The following is a 9,324-nucleotide window of genomic DNA, read 5'->3' as shown; positions in this document are numbered from 1 at the left end:
AAGTTTGCTCGAAGGATGGCAGGTTTTTCATGATTCATCAATGGCACGGGGTCCTTGTCGCGCGGACTTGCTGGCACGAGGTAGGATCTTTCCGACTCTTTTTAAATGAATTCTAAGTTTGCGGTTGTGGGGGGACGCGATAGGCTGGCAGCTTTGAAGGGGAAGCCTCTAAACCTTTCGTTACTTTCTGAAACTTTTAATGTTTTTGGCCAAAGAGAAAATAATACTTTTTCAGAAATAAAACCGTCATCGTATGTTTCTCCTGATGAAATAAATAGACTTGAAGATAATTCGAAGAGAATTGGATTTATAAACACACAGGGACTAATTAGTTCTATTGACGAACTAACCAGATTATTGCCAAGAAATCAAATTGATATTTTGGGAGTTTGTGAAACATTCATCAGTGATGCGACAAAACATAATGTTAAAATTCCGGGATATAATTTCATTGAAAAAAATAGACAAAACCATGGAAAAGGCGGCCTCAGGTTATTTTTGAAAGAAGGAGTGCATTTTAAACGTCTGCCAGAGCTCGATAAATATGACGTTGAAAAATTGTGTGAAATTTTGGCTGTTGAATGTCGGGCCGGAACCAAGAAATTACAAATTTGTGTCGTTTATAAGCCTCCGTTGGCACCAATCCCGCTTTTTCTGCAATCTTTGGAATCCTTATTAGCATCTTTAGACGATAAAGATGTTGTGGTCATGGGGGATTTTAATATAAATTTACTGAATTATGATGAAAATACTCAAACAACCGAATTTATTTCTCTAATGACATCAAAATCACTGATTCCCTCATGTACAATACCAACGCGGGTTTCACTCACTAGTGCAACTCTCATCGACAACATATTTTTAACAACACCAGCCACGTCTTCACAAGTTGTTTTAACGGATTTTTCTGATCATTTTTTGTTGATTTCCGATGTGAAATATCAGCTTCAAACAAAAAAGCACCAGAAATATCACACCGGATTATCAACAAAAAAAATCTGGACTGTTTAAAGGATAAATTGAATATTATCGATTGGTCTCGTGTATTTGATGCTGAAGACGTAAACTCTGCAATGGCTCATTTCTTCGAAAAATTTAACGCTACTTTTGACGAGTCATGCCCCAGAGTAAAAACACGAAAAGGAAAATACAATCAACCCATTCAACCGTGGATATCACCCTCCCTTTTGACCTCAATAAAACAAAAAAACTGTCTTTATAAAAAATTGTTATCATTCCCAAGCGAAGAAAATAAAACAACATTCAAAAAATACAAAAATCTACTTTCAAAAATAATACGTAATGCTAAAACCAAATTTTATTTTGATTCTTTTAGAGAAGTAAGTAAGTCACCAAAGAAAACTTGGGAGCTAATCAATTCATGCTTAAATCGATCACCAAAAACTTCTAAACCATCAGAAATAAAGGACGCTCATGGTCATATAATTGAAAGGGAGCTAGAAATAGCTAATTACATGAATTTGCATTTCGCGTCAATTGGACACTCGGTAGCCAACAAGCTCCAACATAACCTGCCCTATGGTCAATGTGATTATCGTACATACCTTGTAAAGCCTTCTGTAAAATCTATGGTTTTAACACCGGTAACAGAGAAAGAGCTTGCCAATATTGGTAAGCTTTTGAAAAATGGGAATTCCCCAGGGATTGATGAATCGTCTACGAACATTGTGAAAGTTGTTTTACCGAGTATTAATAAAGTAATGTGTCATTTGATAAATCTGTCATTTAGATCAGGAACTTTTCCGGATTCATTGAAGAAAGCAAAGGTGATACCACTGTATAAAAGCTCTGACCGGAGTGATTGCATGAATTACAGACCGATATCTATTCTTTCAGGCTTTTCTAAATTAATGGAGCGATGTTTTTATAATCGAGTGTATAATTTTCTTACTTCGAATGATTATTTTTCAAAAAATCAGTATGGGTTTAGAAAGGGACATAGTACGCAGGACGCTATCCTGACAATGGTCCAATTTATTCACGAATGTCTTGATAAAAAAATGATTCCGGCAAGTATTTTTTTGGATCTTGAGAAGGCATTTGACACGATTTGTCACGAAATATTGTTGTTTAAATTAAGCCATGGCGGGATACGAGGACCAGCGCACGATTTTATCGCATCTTACCTAACAGGTCGATCCCAAGTAACAATTATCAATAAAACAGCTTCGGATCCATGCTTATTGCCCAATATTGGTGTTCCTCAGGGTTCAATTCTGGGACCACTGCTCTTCCTAATATACATAAATGACCTTCCATCAGCAACAGAAACCAACAGCCTGAATGTCCTTTTCGCCGATGATACTGGATCAACACTTGCAGGGAAGTCGGAAGATGATGTCAAAGAGAAGCTGCAAATCGTGTTTTCCCAGCTGATTGTATGGCTAAAAGCTAATCTTTTGTCATTGAATGCCGCCAAAACGAAATTCATCATTTATAGTAGACTTGGACACAAAGCAAAAGGAATTTCAACTATAATTGATCAGGCTACAGATATTCGAATTCAAAGGGTAACTTCACTCCGGTATCTTGGTATAACTATTGATGAAAATCTATCTTATAAAGAACATTGTAATAGATCACGCGTTAAAATTGCCCAAGGAGTTGGTGTAATGAGGAGGCTTCAGCATTTTTTTTCCCTATGAAGTTCTTCGACTCATTTATTTTGCCTTGGTGCATTCCCATCTTACGTATTTTCCTCTCATTTATTTGGCAACTTTCAAATATCATATAAAACCGATACAGACTCTTCAAAACCGGGCTCTTCGAATTTTGCAAAGATATTTACCCTCACCTTCTTCCTATCCAAATAAATCTAAAACTGAAACTATATATTTATTAACTAATATTTTGCCTGTTTCAGAATTATTCACTCTTCATTCTTTTTTATTCAAGGTAAAATATAACCGCTCAGAACTGCCTCCGTACTTTCGTACGAGAAATTTTTTCCCTGAGCGACCTGACCATGTTTATGAAACCCGTAATAAATGGAGAATGCAGCACCTGAAATTAACCACTGAGAGATCACGGTTCTCGCCATATTTTTCGATCATGGGTTCATGGCATTTTTATCAACCATATATTGACTGCAGTAAATCTCTCCCACATATTAAAAAGCAACTTCATTCTATCCTTATAAATAAATTCAAGAATCAGTAATAAAAAAAAAATCTTAAAGTGAATAGTTGTTTGTTTGATATTGATAAGGTGGGCTCATTTTTTTTTTTTTTTTTTTTTTTTTTTTTTTTTTTTTTCAAATAAGTTGCCAGTCATCGGTCACCCTCGCTTGCACACTGTTTTGTTTTGTTTTTCGGATTGATATTTTCCGAGTGTCAGTTGTTTTGTGGGTGGGTTCCCGTCTAGTGGTGAGTCGTGGATTTATTGATATTTATTTTATGCATTTGTTTTTGTTTCTTTTTTCTGTCAAATAGGTGTGCTATATTGTTATACCGGGTCTTTGTCAATCGACCTTGTGTCTCCGGCTTGACCCTTTTTTTTATATATTGTGTGTGTTGTACAGAAGTTTAAATAAAATCTTGAATCTTGAATCTTGAATGTCAACGAGAGTATCTTTTAAGGTCATTATGTGGCTACGAAACTTTTCATCCAGAGTTTCGTATTTGAATCCCAGATTCAGCGAGCAAGAAGCAGTATTTATTGAACGTGCATTTTTGATGGGCTGAACACCAACCACAAATACTTTTGGAGCAATTTACTTTGAAAATGATTTATCACTATGTAATAGTGATAGTATGTAATAGTGCTAATTAAAGAGAATAAATAAAAAAAAACTTTAGCATTTTCATAAGACGAAAGTCAAAGATCAAGAGATTCAAAGTCAAATTTTGGATTAAAACATTCCCGGCTTTTTAATTCATCTTCATTCCCGATTCATTCCCGACTTTTTCATTCAGCTAGTTTCATCAATTTCTAAGATAGCAAGAAGCCCCTAGACTAGAATTTTGCAATTTTAATTCAAAGGGACATGTTCCATCTTGTTTCAAATGCAGAATCGGTGTTAAAGAGTTTCAAATTTAAAGATTATCATTGGCTGACAGCTAAAAAAACACAAGTTTCAAATTTAAAGACTATTGCTCACTAAGGGCCAAAAGGTAAAATTAACCTGATAAAATCTTATTAATTGGACTACACTGCTCCTACTCCTCCTACTTACAAATCACACCTGTAATGAACTACTTGAGGCCAATAAAGATGCACGCAATCTTCCACTACCCCAATTGACTCAATTCTTCCTGTTTACCACTTCCGGGGAATTTCTAATATCTGTTCAATCCCTTCTCACAACCTTTTACCAAGGATGAACCCAGCAATTATCCTCGGGAGGGGATGGATAAATTGACTGGGGAATAGTAGTGCTAATTAAAGAGGATAAATAACAAATCTTAAATGTAAGGTATATTCTTCATTGAGACAACATTGTAAATATGTAATTATAAAAAGACATCAAGTCCCACGTTTTTGCTGTGGACTAGTTTTTAAAAAGTCTCTTACATTGACTAGAAAATCCCCGTGTATGGACAATAAGGCCAACCAATGAAGTCACACCTGACCTGAGCAATTTCTGGCATAAGATTTCACTATTCTAAGTGTAGACCAAGAACGGTCGCACGTAGCCGTAGTGACGGAAATGGTTGCACCAATCTTCAAAAACGATGAAGAGTGAGGAAAATGGTCTTATCATATTATTTTAAGTACATTATGAAATATTTTGGAGCCGCGTTTATTTTTTACTATATTCACATCCTCCTTCACAAAACTAACTCAGCTTGCAAGCTTCCCTTATAGACGTCTGCATCAATATACCAAAAATCAGTTTAAGAGTATTCAATATATCCTTTGTTTTTTCTTCATCGAGAGATGTGCGGTGCTGAGGAAATATGAATTGTAGTCACTTCTCAACTTTCCTGACTAAGGAATACTTATGTGGCTGCTGCAGAAAGAAGTATATACATGGGATAAACACAGAAAGTCGGTTATACTTTTCAGGATCCTCTTTCACCGTTGGTACAGCTTAGTTTTTTCAATAAAAAGTCGATAAAACATAGCTTCACTCCTAATCTCACGTCTCTAACTTTGCTCTTAATATTGTCAACGTGTTTGAGTAAGTATACAAGATTTATAGTTTCTGATTGTAAAGATGTCGATAAATTTTTATGAAAAACTAAAACTTTACATGCAGTAACCATAGCTGCAAGTAGCTGCATTGAAACTGCATTTCTCAATAGCAGATATCAAAGATTAAACTTTGCTTGAAGATTCAGAATCGGAATCAGAATGTTTTTGAATTTTTTCAGTAGCCTTACAGATATTAGTGGACATCTTTTTGAACGATATGATTACTTTCAAGTACTCTACCTACTTACTTTCGCAAAATTTATTCGATCTTGTTGTTTTTTCCCTTGCGATAAGATAACTTTCTTGAACAATTTGACCGAAAATTGCAAATCGTTAAGGTGAAATTCTAAAAAAATTAATGATCTCGTTCAAAGATCCTAGACAATTTCCTGTAGAATGTAGGTAATACAAGTAACACAGAGCTAAATGTACGGAGTGGCTGGAACAGTAAACAAAGACTGTGTGGAGAACAGATTCACGGAGTATAGCAGCACAGCCTTGAAACTATCTGTTCTTAGATGAAGCTCCATCTTAACCTTGCCCTTTTAAAAATTTTAAATTAATTTACCTGTCACTTTAGGTCTGCTATCAAACAACTGATTCCTTTTTGAAAAAGTCTATCATTGTTTGTTTCCGTTTTGGACACGATGGACGATTAATCAAACAGTTCGTGGTAGCGGACTGTAGTAAGGAGAGACCCGGCTCAATAGTAAACAAAACTCTAAACAACGGAATTTTGATACCAATAGATATATCAAAAGAATCGGATTTTTATGCTGATTTTAAATACATAAGTTTCATCAAATTTAGTATTACTCATCAAAAGTCATGAGTATGATAAAATTTGCCTTGTTTTGGAAAATAGGGGAAACACCCCTAAAAGTCATAAAATCTTAACGAAAATTCCACCATCGCATTCAGCGTATCAGAGAACCATACTGTAGAGGTTTCAAGCTCTTATCTACAAAAATGTGGAGCTTCGTATTATTTGCCAGAAGTTTAGTTTAGTTTTTAAGAGTTTTGCCTTAATTTTTATTTAATAAATACAATAAATCATCCATTTTTTATCCTTGTCATAATAAGATTACCGACGTACCTTATCCTTTCCTATTAGTTCAGGTCTATAAGAATTCACACCATTCCCAAATATTGGGGGGACGGGTGCACCCCATTATCCACCCCCTGGGTTCATTCTTGCCTCTTTAGAGCCTGCTTGGTGTAAGATCGCTTTTCATTTAGCGATATTTAGTAAGCTTTAACGATCCCTCTGCAAAATATGTCCCAGTCATTTCATTTTTTTTTCTCATTATAGCCCTATAGAGTGGAATAGACCCATGTTTTTGTACAGTTCACTGTTTGAAATGCCAGTAGTCAAACAAATACCAACAACCATCCATTAACAATTCCTCTAGAAAACGTCTAAAAAACAACTTCTTTTGCCTAATGAAGCGCCCATGTTTCGGAACCGTGCCTGACATCTGTCATCGCTTCTGCTTCCAATTTTCTAATCTTGGGTCATACTCTTGGCCTCAACCATTTTTTTTTTACTTCTTCACTGCATCCATCATCTTGAGTAACCATTGAGTCACCTTTTACTGTTGAGTAACTTTCTAAATTCTGGGAAAGATAAAACAGGTAGTGCTTTGGCAAGTGCAATGTATAGCATTCCCTGCTCTTTCGATAAATTTCACATCAGTTGAACGCACCAAAAATTTTGGTAACGTTTTATAGAGAACCAAAATTCAATGGATAATGCGCTAGAATTTACAAAACCTCCATAAAGTTTTACCTCAGCTATAACTGAACATAATTTTTTTGTTCCGGATCCTTTTTTACAGTTCGAGGAAGCAACGGCTATTCCTAGCCATCAATGGTTCTATAAAAAAATTTTAAGCGAAAAACTTAAACGAAAAACCGAAGAGAATGGCAGCATCAAAAATTTGATCACGACATTATATAACAACAATATAATTAATTTCATCTGTAATTTTAAATTTATAATCAATTTACTTCTCTCTTTCTACTAGTATAGCTGGCAGCTGTATATGAAATAATTGTCTATATACATGTATATATATATATATATATATATATATATATATATATATATATATATATATATATATATATATATATAAATATATATATATATATATTTATACATATTGGCTGGTTTCATTTCGTTTTATCTACATTTTTTATTTATATTATTTTGGTTCTAGATTCTATCTGTATTTTTTTTATTCATTTTACGCTGAAGACGTCTTGTTTTATACTGGCGAAATGTTCTTTTGATTTTTGTTCTCCTCTTTTCATTTATCAAACAGTTCGTGGTAACGAACTGTAGTAAGGAGCGACCCGGCTCAATAGTAACCAAAACTCTAAAAAATTGAATTTTGATATCAATAGCTACATAAAAAAAATCGCATTTTAATGCTGATTTTAAATATATAAGTTTCATCAAGTTTAGTCTTACTCATCAAAAGTTACGAACCTGAGAAAATTTGGCCTTATTTAGGAAAATAGGGAGAAACACCCCCTAAAACTAGTAGGATCTTAACAAAAATGACACCATCAGATTCAGTGTATCAGAGAACCCTCCTGTAGAAGTTTCAAGCTCCTATCTACAAAAATGTGGAATTTTGTATTTTTTGCCAGAAGACAAATCACGGGTGCGTGTTTATTTGTTTGTTTTGTTTTTTTTTTCCCAGGGGTCATCGTATCGACCACGTAGTCCTAGAATGTAGCAAGAGGGCTCATTCTAACGGAAATGAAAATTTCTAGTGCCTTGTTTAAGTTACCAAAAAAATTGGAGGCCATCTAGGCCCCCTCCCACGCTCATTTTTTCCCAAAGTCAACGGATCAAAATTTTGAAATAGCCATTTTGTTCAGCATAGTCGAAAACCATAATAACTATGTCTTTGGGGATAACTTATTCCCCCAAAATCCCTGGGGGAGGGGCTGCAAGTTACAAACTTTGACCAGTGTTTACATATAGTAATGGTTATTGGGAAGCGTACAGACTTTTTCAGGGGGATTTTATTTTGTTTGGGCGTGGGACTGAGGAGAGGGGGCTATGTTGGAGGATCTTTCCTTGGAGGAATCTGTCATGGGGGAAGAAAAATTCAATGACAAGGGCGCAGGATTCTCTAGCATTACTATAAGAAAATGCAAGGAATCAATGCAAGGAAGAAGTAGCATTGCAACTTAAAACGAACAGAGATTATTACGCATATGAGGGGTTCAAAAATACTTTAGCATAAAGAGCGAGGTATTTAGGAGGAGATAAATACCTTGCTCTTTATGCTAAAGTATTTTTAGTAATTTCAACTATTTATTCTACGGCCTTTCTGATTCAGGGGTCATTCTTAAAGAATTGGGACAAAAGTTAGGATTTAGTGTAAAGAGCGAGGTATTAACGAGGGTACAAACCCCCTCGTATACATAGTAAAAATATAAGGTTATGAAAGTTTGTTACGTAAGTTAATTCTTAAGTTGCGTATATTTTTTACTAATAAAAACGTTCGTTAAAAATTAAAAGTTCTAGCTGCCTTTTTAAGAAACCGAAAAATTGGAGAGAAACTAGGCCTCCTTCTCCAGCCCTTACTTCTCAATATCGTCTGATCAAAACAAAGAGAAAGCCATTTAGCCAAAAAAAAAAGAATTAATATACAAATTTCATTGTGATAATTTATGTGCGGAGAGCCAAAACCAATAATTCAATAACGTTCAGAAATTAAATAAAAAAACTAATTTTTTTAGCTGAAAGTAAGGAGCGACATTAAAACTTAAAACGAACAGAAATTACTCCGTATATGAAATGAGTTGTCCCCTGCGCAATCCCTCGCTCTTTACGCCAAAGTTTGACTCTTTGCCACAATTCTACTTTTTAAAACAATTAAAAGCTTTAGCGTAAAGAGCGAAGGATTGCGGAGGGGAAAAATCATTTCATATACGGAGTAATTTTTGCTCGTTTTAAGTTTTAATCTCGCTTCTTACTTTCAGCTAAAAAAATTAGTTTTTTTTATTTAATTGGTCAAAGACCCGTTTGTCTGTTTTAGATTCCTTTCTTTGTTTTTTTTAACAAGGATTTAAAAATCTTTCGTTCGTCAAGAGCAAAAAATTCTCCGCGTGTGAAGCAGGAAAATATTGGGTTATCAACAATTT

General features: G+C 34.6%; 1 protein-coding gene across 11 annotated transcripts in view; it reads left to right on the top strand.

Annotated features, from left to right (window-relative positions):
- The window catches only part of LOC136033171 (GRB10-interacting GYF protein 2-like), a 461,255-nt gene that overhangs the window by 79,403 nt on the left and 372,528 nt on the right, over window positions 1-9,324 (top strand). The gene's annotated exons all lie outside the window — the stretch shown is intronic.

The sequence above is a fragment of the Artemia franciscana genome, chromosome 11, assembly GCF_032884065.1.
Source record: "Artemia franciscana chromosome 11, ASM3288406v1, whole genome shotgun sequence".
Lineage (NCBI taxonomy): Eukaryota > Metazoa > Arthropoda > Branchiopoda > Anostraca > Artemiidae > Artemia > Artemia franciscana.
Note: the sequence above shows the minus strand (reverse complement) of the source record. Positions and strands in the feature narration are given on the sequence as shown.